Here is a 14,363-nt window from a genome sequence, read left to right as displayed (position 1 = left end):
TATTCATCACTGCAAATTACTCCATTTGGTTGTCAGGTTCAAGTTTGCACTTGACTAATGCTGGGACAAAAAGCCAGATCTTTGCCTGTGATGGTGAATTGAGGATTTGAGAAAAGTATTAACATAGACATAGGGAAACTACTTCATTTATTTAGAGGTCATTTTCTGGACAATACTTCTAGAGCCCAGCAGGAGTTTAATTTAATGCACCAAAGCTCTATTTGCAGCCTGTATTCAGCTCAATGCATTTCAAAGTAATCTACAGCTTTCAACATCTAAATTATATAAAATGTTTAACTAAAATCTATAAAGACATGAGAACTCAGATGTGCTAGAATGATTAACTCATGACATGTTTGTGAATGAGGTTTTTCCCATCTTTAACACAGTATGGTCAATCTATATTGTTACTGAGAGAATACTGATCCTAATTGTGAATGTGTGCATTTTTTTTTTATATTTGTGATCCCTGATTATTGATACACAAGTGTGGTCTTTGATTGGGTAGTAGAAACTTGAGTGCAGGATATTTTCATTGTCCTACAGTTAAAACTCCATGAAGAAAAAGAGGCAAGAGTTCAGAAGATTCATCACAAGCTGACTGGTTTTCCTTTCATCCTGGCACCATGGTTTTAAGCATCTTTTTTATTACTCTTATCTAGCCTTTATTTTTCAACTGTATCATTACCCATCAGAGCAGCAGGTTGTTTGACCTCTTGCTATTTTTATTCTTTCTATGTAAGTTGAACCAAGCACCTTCCAGGCACAGCAGTATATGATTTTGCTGAACAAATCCACTGAGGCTGAGGTAATATCCTGGAAGATTCCTCAATTAGTCTTAAAACGTTTAGTTTATAACTAAGTTATTGAGTAAGCTTAATAGCTGCTGAGTCTTAACCATAAATAAGAAAGCAACATTGCCTGCAAGGTATCATGCACTGATCTTATTCATCATGTTTGATAGAGATTTCTGATGTCATTTCTGAATTACAAGTTTTTTGTGAGTTTTGTCCTAATTCTCTGCAAAGATGGTGTTTGCTTACTAACCCATATGAGATTTCTTAAAAAACATGAACAACTTTTCGGATTTATCAAATTACACCTCAGTATGAATTGCAGCTGAATTTAAGAATAGATAACCAGTTAAGAAATCTTTAAAGTTCTTGCCAGAAATTATACTTTACTTGGACATTTTAAGTTAAAAACTTAAAATTAGATTAAGTAAAAGTTAGTTTCCAAGCCTGTTTGGACAGTTAGTGGATCTGTAGATGTTTAGAATATGAATCAAATGTAAGGAAGAGAATATCAATAATGTCATTTTTATTATTGCCTATCAATTTTGTTTGTTTGTTTTGCTATAGTTTGGTCCTCTCCTGCCAAAGTTATTCCAGGTATTTTCAAGTGCAACATTAGGTAAAGTGCATGCTAACAGTTTTGCAGATCTGTTTAAATAATTTAACATCATATTTAAAATTTCATTTCAACAAATGTTTGTCCAGAAAGACTTGAAATCACTTTGCATGAGTGTTTAAACCACTCTTACAGTCTGAGCATGCATGTGTCACAGCAAATCTATCACAGAAGGTGAAGGAAAAGTGAATTTACCTTTCTTTCTTTTTTTTTCTTTATTTCGTTCTTTTTTTTTTGGGGGGGGGTGTTCAAGAAAGCTCCTTTTTAGTACTTTATCTTTTCTAGTACTTGTCTTTCTCAGTTCAAATGCTTTTATGATCTATGTAATGCCCCTGATGTTTATCCCAAATGGAATTGTCTGTGCAGTGCCAAGACTGAGAGACACAGAAAAATATATGGTTACTTGTTTCCTCCACACCCTTTTCAAACTGAAGCTGAACACTGTGTCATCTTTTAGTGGAAAGTTTTTGTTTTGGGTTGTTTTTTTTTTTCCTTGCTCAATTGACCACGGTGCACTCACCAGGCAATAAAACACCTTTTAAAAGAAACATATGAAGCTTTATCCACTGAACTCCAGCACCATTAAATATTTATCGATACAATAGTGCACGTTTCAGTGTGAAATAAACATCAGGCTCTGCAAATTTAATAGTTTCCAGTGGAGGGAATAGAAAGGAACAAAAAAAGAAAAGAAAGGAAAAATCCTCCCAGAGTTTTTGCAGTCTCAAGAACTGGACTTAACGAATAAATAGTTCATGATGTGCCAAAACTGAATTGCCAAATGATTGACCACATCCTATATTGCACAAGGAAAAGGCTGCTGTTGTTTTTACAAGTGTGTTTCATTCAGTGTTTGACTTCATTGTGTAAATATTATGGAGCTGGCTTTTCAAAATTAACCTTTATTATAGATTAGCTGCAGACAGGGTTGGAGAGGGAAGGAAGCACAGAAATTAGGGGACAGGAGAACCCCAGAAAGGCTTAATCCCATATTTCCTGAACTGAAACTGCTGAAGTCTAAAAAAAAAGTTCTAGGGGACTCAGGACAAAGAAATATGTTTTAAAAGCTGCTTGCTCTTACATCTGAAAAGCAATGAGTAAAAAAAAGAAAGTACATATATTTTCAGGCACTAGATGGAATTTCCAGAATAGTATGTTATTAAAATTCTACAGCTGTGGAAAATTTTTAGATTCATTTTTCCAATCAGAATGTTCAAAGGATATTTAACAGTTCTGAACAGTTTTTCAAAAAAACTTAAATGGCTTAAGAACCACTGCATGCTTTGGTAGAATTGCAGTTACTAAGCCTCTTCAGTGCATTGGAAAAGTCCTTGTGAGCAGCAGAGTGGCAAAGATGGACAAAGTAATCCAGCTTCCGTTTTGCATTACGGTGATACTTTAATCTTGAACCCTTTGCACTGATAATCATAAAATCATAAATCATAGAATCATTTTGGGTGGAAAAGACCTTTAAGATCATTGAGTCCAACCATTAACCTAACACTGCCAAATCCACCACTAAACCATGTCCCTAAGTGTCACATCTACATGTCCCTTAAATACCTCTAGGGATGGTGACTCCACCACTACCCTGGGCAGCATGTTCCAAAGCTTGACAACCCTTTCAGTGAAGAAATTTTTCCTAATATCCAATCTAAACCTCCCCCGGTGCAACTCGAGGCCATTTCCTCTTGTCCTATTGCTTGTTACTTGGGAGAAGAGACCAACACCCATCTCGCTACAACCTGCTTTCAGGTAGTTGTAGAGAGTGATAAGGTCTCTCCTCAGCCTCTTTTTCTCCAGGCTAAACAACCCCAGTTCCCTCAGCCACTCCTCATAAAACTTGTGCTCTAAACCCCTCACCAGCTTGGTTGCCCTTCTCTGGACACACTCCAGCACCTCAATGTCTTTGTTGGAGAGAGGATCCCAAAACTGAACACAGGACTCGAGGTGCGGCCACACCAGTGCCAGGTACAGGGCGATGATCACTTCCCTAGTCCTGCTGGCCACACTATTTCTGATACAACCCAGGGTGCTATTGGCCTTCTTGGCCACCTGGGCACACTGCCAGCTCATATCGAGCTGGCTGTTGACCAACACCCCCAGGGTCCTTTTCTGCCAGGCAGCTTTCCAGCCACTCTTCCCCAAGCCTGTAGCATTGCACGGGGTTGTTGTGATCCAAGGGCAGGACCCAGCACTTAACCTTCTTGATCCTCATACAACTGGCCTTGGCCCATTGATCCAGCCTGTCCAGATCCCTCTGAAGATCCCTTCTACACTCAAGAAGATCAACACTTCTGCCCAACTTGCTGTTGTCTGCAAACTTACTGAGGGTATACTTGATTGCCTCATCCAGATCACTGATAAAGCTATCAAACAGAACTGGCCCCAATGCTGAGCCCTGAGGAACACCACCTGTGACTGTCTGCCAACTGGATTTAACTCCACTCACCCACCACTCTTTGGGCTCGGCCACCCAGCCAGATTTTAACCCAGGGAAGCATATGCCCATCCAAGCCATGAGCAGCCAATTTCTCCAGGAGAATGCTGTCAAAGGCTTTGCTAAAGTCCAGGTAAACAAATTCCACAGCCTTTCCCTCATCCACTAAGCAGGTCACCTTGTTGTAGAAGGAGATCAGGTTAGTCAAGCAGGACCTGCCTTTCATAAACCTATGCTGACTGGGCCTCATCACCTGGTTGTCCTGTACATGCTGCATGATGGCGCTCAAGGTGATCTGCTCCATAACCTTCCCCAGCAGCGAGGTCAGGCTGACAGACCTGTAGTTCCCCAGATCCTCCTTCTGGGCCGTCTTGTAGATGGGCATCACATTTGCTAACCTCCAGTCAACTGGGACCTCCTTGGTTAGCCAGGACTGCTGATAAATGATTGAAAGTGGCTTGGTGAGCACTTCCGCCAACTCCCTCAGTACTCTTGGGTGGTTTCCATCTGGCCCCATAGACTTATGTGTGTCTAAGTGGTGTAGCAGGTGGCAAACCATTTCCCCTTGTATTATGGAGCCTTCATTTTGCTCCCTTTCCCTGTCTTCCAGGTCAGGGGCTGGTACCTAGAGAACAATTGGTCTTAGTCTTAAAGACTGAGGCAAAGAAGGTATTAAGTACCTCAGCCTTTTCCTCATCCTTTGTCATTATGTTTCCCCCTGCATCCAATAAAGGATGGAGATTCTCCTTAGCCCTCCTTTTGTTGTTAGTGTAGTTATAGAAACATTTTTTATTGTCTTTCACTGCAGTAGCCAGATTAAGTTCTAATTGGGCTTTGGCCCTTCTAATTTTCTCCCTGCATAACCTCACGACATCCTTGCAGTCCTCTTGAGTTGCCTGCCTCTTCTTCCAAAGATCATAAACTCTCTTTTTTTTCCTGAGTTCCAGCCAAGGCTTTCTGTTCAGCCAGGCTGGTCTTCTTCCCCACAGTTCGTCTTTCAGCACATTGGGACGGCCTGCTCCTGCACCTTTAAGATTTCCTTTATGAAGAATGTCCAGCCTTCCTGGACTCCTTTGCCCTTCAGGACTGTTTCCCAAGGGAGTCTGTCAACCAGGCCCCTAAACAGGCCAAAGTCTGCCCTCCAGAAGTCCAAGGTAGGAGTTCTGCTAAGCCCCCTCCTTACTTCTCTGAAAAGTTTAATTAAACATTAAAAGTTTCTAAGATAGAGGCACAGCCTTTCCTGAATCTATGAATAGTTTTGAGAAAAGTGGAAATAAAAAATAAAAAATTTTAAAAAAATTATTATGGGAGTTGTCATCAAACTTGAGCCAGAAATATCAAAACAGCATATTAAGTTCCTAAAATTCAAGAGCTTTTCAAATTCTTTGTGTGTTCCAGGTTCTTCCTGCTTTGGAAAGTGAAGGGTATTGAATAGCAACGAATTCCTGCAAATAACTCTCTTCCAGACTTTTGCTCCAGCCAGAATGGGTTTACAAGGTATGAGGAAGATGTGGACTGACTTCTTTTCCTCCCCTACTTCACTAATAGTAAATGTGGCCCTTTTTTTGGTCACAGATCATAGTCACAGCTCTCAGCCATTCCCTTATTCCCCTTTCCCTGATTCCAACTGGTCATGGCTGGAACCCAGGCCATTGTATTTCTTTTCTTTCTTAACAAAACGTGAACATAGAACTTAGCAAATTATGTAGAATGGGTTGGTTCCTTATTATAAAGTCAAAATAGAAAGGAAATGGTGTGGTCCATTCAGGTAATTCCTTGTTTAGATGTAGTATTAGTCACTAAAAAAGTTGATTTTCTTTGTACTTTCCTTATCCTTCCTTTTCCTTGAGTGTCAGATCCTTGGTATAAAGCAGAACTAATAACACTGCTTAATGTCATAGACTATGTATGAGTCTTAACTAGTTAACACACGAAAACTGTTTAGAGAGCTCAATTAATAGAAGCGAGCAAACCAGAGGTTATTCTTGGTCTCTTCTTGCATATGCTTTTAAAAATATATATACTCATTTACCTAGCCATTGGGAAATCCTTTAAGCCATATAAAGAAACAAAATCATATTTTATGCATGTATATATCTTATTCAGCTGAATACGTCTTAAGGTCACTGACACTATTCAGAATAAACCTAAAGGAGTGAAATTCTTTGTTGGCAGTAATAACAATTCCTTCATTCTGAAAGCAACCACACTGTGTTGATTAACAAAACATGTTGCTAATGTTATGCTCCACATAGGTTAACTATGTACAATAGTTCAGATCCCTTCTGAATTGTAAAGACTTTTCCTGTTTGAGGGTTGGAGTTTTTTTTGGGGGGGGGGTTGGTTGCTTTGGGGTTGTTTTGCTTTTTTTAGTCATTACTTTGCAGGACAGAACATTTGTTTGTGTAACATTGTTCTTTGAAAATGCAGAGCTAGTATCTATTTCAGTAGTATATAACAACTTCCTCCCCTGGGTTCAGCTGTGATCCAGCGATAAAAATTTCATGATAAAGGTAGAGAACTGCTGGAAACTGTAAGTCATGTTCGCTATATAGTGAATGGATGTGAGTTCTGAAGACAACCAACAAGACAATAGGAAAACTAACATACTGGCAGTTGACTAAATGGTAGCTGACTTATTGTATAAATTACAGAAACAGAAGATGAGGCTGGAGGCTAGGAATGTATTAATAAGAAGTGGAGTTTAGTCTAGTGGTTTTTAGGATTGTAAGCTGTGGAAAGAGCTCCAAATTCCAAAATGAAATCCAATCCAAGTTCAGATTTTGAGATGATTTTCTTTAAACTCAACCCCATATTCAAAGTAGAAAACTTACATCTGATGATCTATTGGATTAAGACTTCTGGGGCACCTGTATGAGTCTCTTCTGTATGAAAGACTGAAAGAGTTAATGTCTCAAACATTGTGGTGGCACAAGTTCTGCATAACTACAAACTGCATAACAATGAAACCTGCATAGCAATGAACTGCAGGTGGAAAGAAGCCGATCAGCACAGGACATCAGCAACAGGACAGGGAGGGTATGCCGGAGGGTGCATAGCTCCGTGTTCTGATATGCTCAACAGGGCAGCTCACCCTGCATGGCCAAAGATCAAATAACGGTCATGTCTGCAGGGAAGGGGAAGTTACTCCCCAAACTCCACAAATGACCCCCAAGCCCACCGACCCATTTCCCAAAGGTTCTGACAGCACAAACAGTGCATTACACCTAATTAACCTAATGAGGTTGAGTCCCCGCCCGAAGGAAGGGAAAGGATAGTAAAAGGACACAAACTGAAGCCCCACATGTGCGTGCCCACCAGAACGGGGCCCCTCAGCTGACTGGACCTCTCGGCTGACTGGACAAATGCTGGACCCAGGACCAGTGGAATCTTTCTCTTTTCTTTTGCTTTTTCTCTCTCTGTCTCTCTCCCCCTCTCTTATCTTTTTCATAATCCCTACACCTGATCCCTTTAAGACATAAAACTGTTGACCAAGTCTGGGACTAGGAGTGGATCCAGCCACCCCAGGCTCTTCTCTGAGAAGGAGTCTAGAAAGCAAGGGGGTCTGCTCTGAACCTCACGACTCAACAGGAGGGAGCTCCTTCTTCCCTAAATTGATGTATATGGTTACCACAGGTTACCCGGTTTACTGAGGTAGTTTCATGCCAATTCCTGTTGAGAGAAACCCTGCCACCTACTGTTAGCTCCTCCCACATTCAGTTTGTTTCTGCCATGAATAAAATGTTTAACTGATCGTTTGGTGTCGCTTCACCTTGATTTAGCCCGAGGGAATTTTGAATTCACCATGACACCTCCCTGGTCTGTCCAGAACGGGTCGTGACAACCTGGTCAAACCTGACCTTTGTTTTTCCTAGAAAATACTCCTATTTTGCTTATTTGCATTACAAACAAGTATAAGAAAAAAGAAAGACAGTAACTGATATCCTCCTACCTCTGCCACAGTGATTTGGCAGGGTACTATGTTTGAGACAAAAATTGCATCACACATGACTGAAAAATATCTATTGATTTTTTCCTTTCCCCACACCACTACTTTATTGAAATGAAAGCATTTTAACATGTTTTTTTGAGATAGATATTTTTTCCTCTCACTTCCAATCATTTTCAATTGTTTTCCCCCAAACTTTGAGTCTCAATATGTCATGACTAATATATATCCCCAGTTTGAACTGATTCATTATTGAATTGTACCATGTTAGTTGCTTACTTCAAAACTTCAAAGCAGACTTAATCTATAATATCAGAATAGTTAATTTAGAAACATAGGTTCTGCCATAGCCTATCTATATTATACTGACCAAATTATGCAATTTCTCTGTGTTTCATTTGCTTTGTAGTTAAGTGGTAGTAGTTCTGGTCATCAGTCTTTTGTACATCTTTTCCAGTTCAACTGAAAATTCTTTGAAGAGGTGTAACTCCTAATGTTTACATCATTTAGAACATTATATGTGTGTATATATATATTTAAATGTAATGTTATTGGACTCCTGCTTCAGTAGATTTAGTCTTTCTCCTTCATTTTCCCCTTTGCTCAGCATTTTATACCACTTTAGCCTTATGCATGCTCAGTATGAGCATATAGGTTTTCTGAGTATAAGGGAAAAAAATATTCATAATGACAGTGGTGTTTGGGAAAGATTTCTAAGAGGAGTCATTGAATCTCCATGTAGAAACCCAAGTAGATAAAGACCTGACCAACCTAATGTAACTTTGAAGTTGGTTCTGCTTTGAGTGGGGGGTTTGGAACAGATGACCTTAAGGGGTCACTTCCAGTCTAAATTATTTTATGATTTTGCTGTACTTTAATTCATTTGCCAATACACTCAGTTGTTCCACCAGTCCATTTCCATAAGATCATTTATTTAGAAATGGTTGGCCTGGGAAGCTGCTTACTAATTATGGGAATGACTGTTGCTCATTTTAACACAACTTATGCTTCTCCAAACAGTGCTCACCTTCCTCTTCGGTTTTTGTCAGGTAGGGGAGGAAATGTTTGTCTCCAAACTCACAGAGGAAGAGGATGTCTGGGAGATTAATGTTCTTTTTGTGCACAAGGAGAAAGTATGTTCAGTCTAATACAATTGTAAATTCCATAAAAAGAAGACAAAATTTCAAGAAGGAACAAAAATAAAATATTGCTGAGAGAATGCTGGGATGGTGTGGCTGTTTTCAATAAAGGGTTAAAATCCTGAGGCTAAATGAGTTATTCTCTGAAGATACTAGATTTTTAAAAGCTTTGCAGAACATTTTGCATTGGCTTATCACTGAGTTTTGAACAACTAAGTGGCTCAAGCAGTTCTTCAAATCTAGGACAAAGAAAAAGGATAAAAAGAAAAAAGGTGTTATAGGTTCAAAAGATGTTTACCATACTTGGAGAGAAAAAAGGTTGTAAAGAAATAGATAAATCAAGAGGAATAAAGCAGGAAAAAAAGAAAGAAAAACCCAAGACAGAAGAAAGTTCAGATTTTCTCCCTTCTCTCATATGCCTGTTTATATTGTAACAGTTTTGTACAGTGAGTGCTGGGAATGGAGAATTGTTTTGAGTGAAAGAAACATCTAAGTCCTTAAAAAAAAAAAAGTTATTTCAGGCATGGCAAAAAAAAAAAAAAAAAAATGTTTGCTCCATCCTTTCTCTTTCTTACACTAGGAGACCAAGAGACTATATCACTGGAAGAGTAGTGTCTCAGGTATCTTCGAGTCTAAATAGAAGTAGGAAGAACCAGAACACAGTTTACATCCCACGATATCTTGGATAACTTTTTTCAGGTTCTACTAGTCAAGAAAAAAAGCAAGTTTATGTGTTGAGGCACTCTCATTATGAAATGCTGTATGATACATGTGACTTCTTATATTCCATTTTCTTTACAAAGAAACAGATTGCATCTGGTTTGGGATTTCTTTTCCTTTTTCTTTTTTTTTTTTCCCTACTGTGTTTTAGTTTTACAGTCATTTCACCTATAGTCTATTACTGATACACTTTCTTTGGAAGACTTGCATGAGAACAGCCTGGAACAAGAGTGTAAATACCATGATGTGTTTTTTATTCACTTGACTCTGTGCCACAGAATAATGTAATAGGAAAATTAAACTTTTTGTTTATGATGTACTCCAGTTACCTTTATTTCCATGTGACATAGATACCTAGAATCTCTTAATAATACCCTCAAGGCAGTATCGAACATCCAGATTTCATCTGTCTTTGTAAGCACCAGATGTAGTAAAATCTATACAAACCCTCTTTTCCATCTCTGAGAGTAGATAGCAGTCCAGCCAGCTACTGCTGTGTGGCCCACAGTTAATAATGGCCATCAGAATATTCAGAAGTAATATTCAGACAGAAACAAGCAGACTGTCTGAGATTGTCACCTTTTAATTTATTTTTTTTCAGGGAGATAAACTGTTCTTTGAAGGTGATGGAGGTCCATTTATATTACATGTGCATCGTCATAGTTTAATCTAGCTGACTCTAAATGAAATAATTTGCACAAGGTGAAATCTGAACTTCCCTCTACATTCACAAATGATGAAACCTTATTAATTTTGACAGGCTGGAAGCAACTGAGACCAGTGTTTCAATTTTAGTCTAAAATAGGCAGGTTTTAATAATTTTTAGCAGTTGTGGATATAGTCCTCAAACATGCTAAGGACATGCTACATGGGAGAAACATCAGGGCCTGTTATTTTAGAAAGTTTAATTATAGTATTTAAGGAAGTGAATAAAACCAGTGACACTGAGTGCTGTACAATCTTTTTACCTAAGTAATAAACCTCTAAGCTCTATGAGCTTATTCACAGCCCTGGTGAGAATAAATTTTCTTAGAAATTTGTGTTCTGCCTTTTCAGTTTTTCATTTTTTATTTCTGGAATATGCAACAGTTAGAGATCTTGTGAAAGACATATTTTTGCCTCTTCAAGAATTTAAACATCTTGAAAGGGATAGCGTGAATAGTCTGGTACATCTAAGTCCTCTCTTCAGCTCTACATCAGATATGGAATAAGGGGAATCAGTGCAAACTTCCTATTTTATTGTAACTGGGAAGTTAGACAATTTACTTCTAGAAAACATATAATGGGGTTTTTATTAGCGCTTTCTGAGATATGAAATTGATACATAGACATGGACAGAAACACTATGACCAGGTCATAGTTGACCAACAGGCTCAAAAATACAAACATGGAACCCATTTTTTAAAAAAATACATACCTCATTAATTTCAGTGGAAAGTATACATTGAGATACCTATAACACTCAATAATTTGATTTAATGTCTCTGTCCTAACAGTTCATAATCTCCCAACCCATCCCAATGCCTTTGTCTTTGATGTGTTGATTTAGCAATGTCAGTTGTAAAAAGTAATGAAGGGTGTTCTAGCTGAGCTACAGAAAGCTTCACTTCCAATTAAGAAAGGCATATAGAACTCAAAATCAGAGTCTGCAAACCATCATCTATGTAGTCACCTATACTGTGTCAAGTATAACCTGGATCAATGCCTGGTACAGGGACAAAGATACAAGAACTGCAGTAGAAAAGTTCAATTTCAAGGAGTTACAAATATAGAACTTGGCAAAGAGGATCATAACAACATTGCGAGTTCACAGGAAACCTTGTAAGAACAGCAAATGATTTTGCAGTGGAAGATGCAGGAATTAGTAGCCATGAACAAAAAGAATGCTAATTTTAAGATCAAGATAGTTGTGCGAGACAATGTAATGACAGAAGGAGTAATGGTAGGCACACATGAAAAGCCAAAGTCAGGAGTATACAAAATTCAGATATTAAAGGAAAAGGTTATTCCTAATGTAAGAGTTATGTGAACTCAGTGTAGAGTGGGAGATGAATTAGGAAATACATAATTTATTACTGTGCCACTGGAAAAACTATTCCCACTTCTGTTTGAATACTGGTATGAAGATCTTGGTTTCCTCAAGCAGTTTTACTCACTTTGGGCCCCCTGATCCTTTAGTAGTTGAAAAAGTGAATTATAAAAGAAAGACACTGTCAAATAGAGTAGACAGCTACCCAATTTCAAGTCAGAAAACCTCCATTTTGCTCTACAGTCAAGGGAAGAGAATCTGGATGGATTCGCTATTTGCTGGTGATGGAATGTGTAAGAAATTACTAGAAAAGACATAGAAAGCAAAGGATTTTATTTTACATATGTAACTAGAAGAACCAAAATTTTTCTGGGACTACACTAATTTCCATATTATTGTGAAATGTGAAGAATAAACTTCAACTCCACAGCACTTGTGCTTTATACACCTATTTTTATTTTTTTTTTCCAATTATCTGTTAATCTTTTTATATGGGCCACTTCTGAACTCTCGGAGGACTGAACTGTTCTAAGATCCTATTGCTAATCTTCTTCAATTGTAAAACATTGTTATTTAATGTTACACTTTATCTCCTTTCAACCAATATCTTTCATGTTACCTTCTGGTGCCCTTCTTTATCAAGGACCTCTGAAGAAAGACCTCATATTCAAGAAAGCTTTTTGAAAATCTGAGTGTATTGCACATAGTAAGAGTGGAGATGAAGTATGTATTGGTAGTGGATTGATTCTTAGCGTTAGCATTCTGTACTACCGTTTGTTCTGTCTGTTTGTCTGGAAATAGTGTCTTTAAGATATTTTAAGGATACTAGGACTCATTGTTTCTTTAGGAATTGAGTTGCACCTAATATCCAGTGATCATGAACTACATGTCAGAAAGCTTTGGTCAAACTAGTATTGAGAGATACCTATGCAGCATCTTAATGGCTCTCTAACTGTTTGAATGATTGGTTGAAGATATTTTAATTTTAGACTTTATGAACGAAGTGTTTTATATGTTCTTGTTGTCACCTGTAATGCCTACATGACATATTGTGACCATAATTTGTAGCCAAACAAGCTGCACTTAAAAAACATCTGGTCAAAAACTTTCTGACAAAGCACATGCATCAAGAGAAAGTTACATTTTTATGACATTAATACAAAGGGAATGGCTGGTGCCAATGGTGTATTATCAAGGAGTGTGAAAACCACAAAAAATATTTATCCAGTTTTCAGAGATATTTCAGAGGAAAATAAAATCTGAAAACTTTTTTGAATTCAAAATTCAGATTTCATGGGCTCGTTTTCAATCAAATTTTTTTCAAACTATGGAAAGTTTTCACATCAAAGCATATTCAAGACTCCACATGTTACTTACCTTAACTAACTCCCAAGTAATCCTAAAATGCCACTGTGCAAAATTTAGGGGAGAAAAGTTTGTAATAGTGGGTTTAGATATGCATAGATATAGGCCCCTTCTCCACTGTTGTCTGGTTGTAATATCAAGGAGATCTTTGCAGAATGCTAAAAAACCACTGTCTTAATTCTCAGAGCTGAAACTTCAGAATTTAAATTAGATGACCTAGCTTCTTGTGTAACTGTAATTATCCACTCACAAGCACAAGATTAAATAAGGCTTCCACAAAAAGCACTTCATTGTGGAATGTAAAAAGGAGAGGGTAGGAAGAAAGGGGAAATGTAGTAACTGACAAAAATAGTCCACTACAGACAATCAGTCCACAGGATATATAAATAAGTGTCTAAGCCCAATTCTTCCTAGAGGGTTGTTGATGGCATACTTAACTGCTAATCTGCACCCAGCCATAATACACTTGAAATTAATTAGCTGAAAGAATGTTGAATTTCCCAGGCTTTAGCAGTGATCTTAGAATAGGCTGCTGGTAGGGAAGTCTCTCCTAAGTAAAAGATCATCTGGAACAGCCAAGCACTTGCTGGGTTTTGCAGATGTCTGTTCCATCCTCCCACCTTGTGGTGACTTCAGATCTTCAGAGATGAGGCAGAATCTTTTCCACAAGGAATCAGGAATGCTTCCTTAAATTAAACCATTCTCTAATTTAACAAAATGCTTTCCTATGCAAATTTGATCCAAAATCTGTATCCCAAGATTTAAGCTGCAGCATTAGCTTGGAGTAACCAAAACTTGGGACACAGCTTTGCTGCATAGGATTTCCCCAACACGATCATCTCTTAGTTATGATATGGGTGTTTTCCACAGAATTAACCCAAATTTTAGCAAACAATTAATATCAGTAAAATCTGCATGATGCATGCCTCACTCCCTTCTCTTCAGATTCACTTATCCTCACCCAATGACAATGGTGTGTTTGCACTGTTCTGAACCTCCATTTCCCTGCAGCCCCTGCAGAATAGCTGCTCTGCTCTGACTTAGGCCAACGTAGGAAATGAGTGAGTTCAAAACTATAACCAATGTCTCTAAGATATCTGCTCATAATAACATTATACACAGAAAAAATAGTAATTTGTCTTAGCAATCTGAGTGTACTGCACAGTAGTCTTAAAAAGGCACATTTAAGTATCAAAATGAAGTTATAAAAAAATATATATTCCTTCATGTCATTTCTTCTTCTACAATGTCCCCATTTTCAGAACCAATTGCACTGTTAACACAATCAAAGCTCCTTGGAGCATTTCCTTT

Source organism: Buteo buteo, chromosome 6 (genome assembly GCF_964188355.1).
Source record: "Buteo buteo chromosome 6, bButBut1.hap1.1, whole genome shotgun sequence".
Lineage (NCBI taxonomy): Eukaryota > Metazoa > Chordata > Aves > Accipitriformes > Accipitridae > Buteo > Buteo buteo.
The sequence above is the reverse complement of the archived record's forward strand: the minus strand, read 5'-3'. Positions refer to the sequence as shown.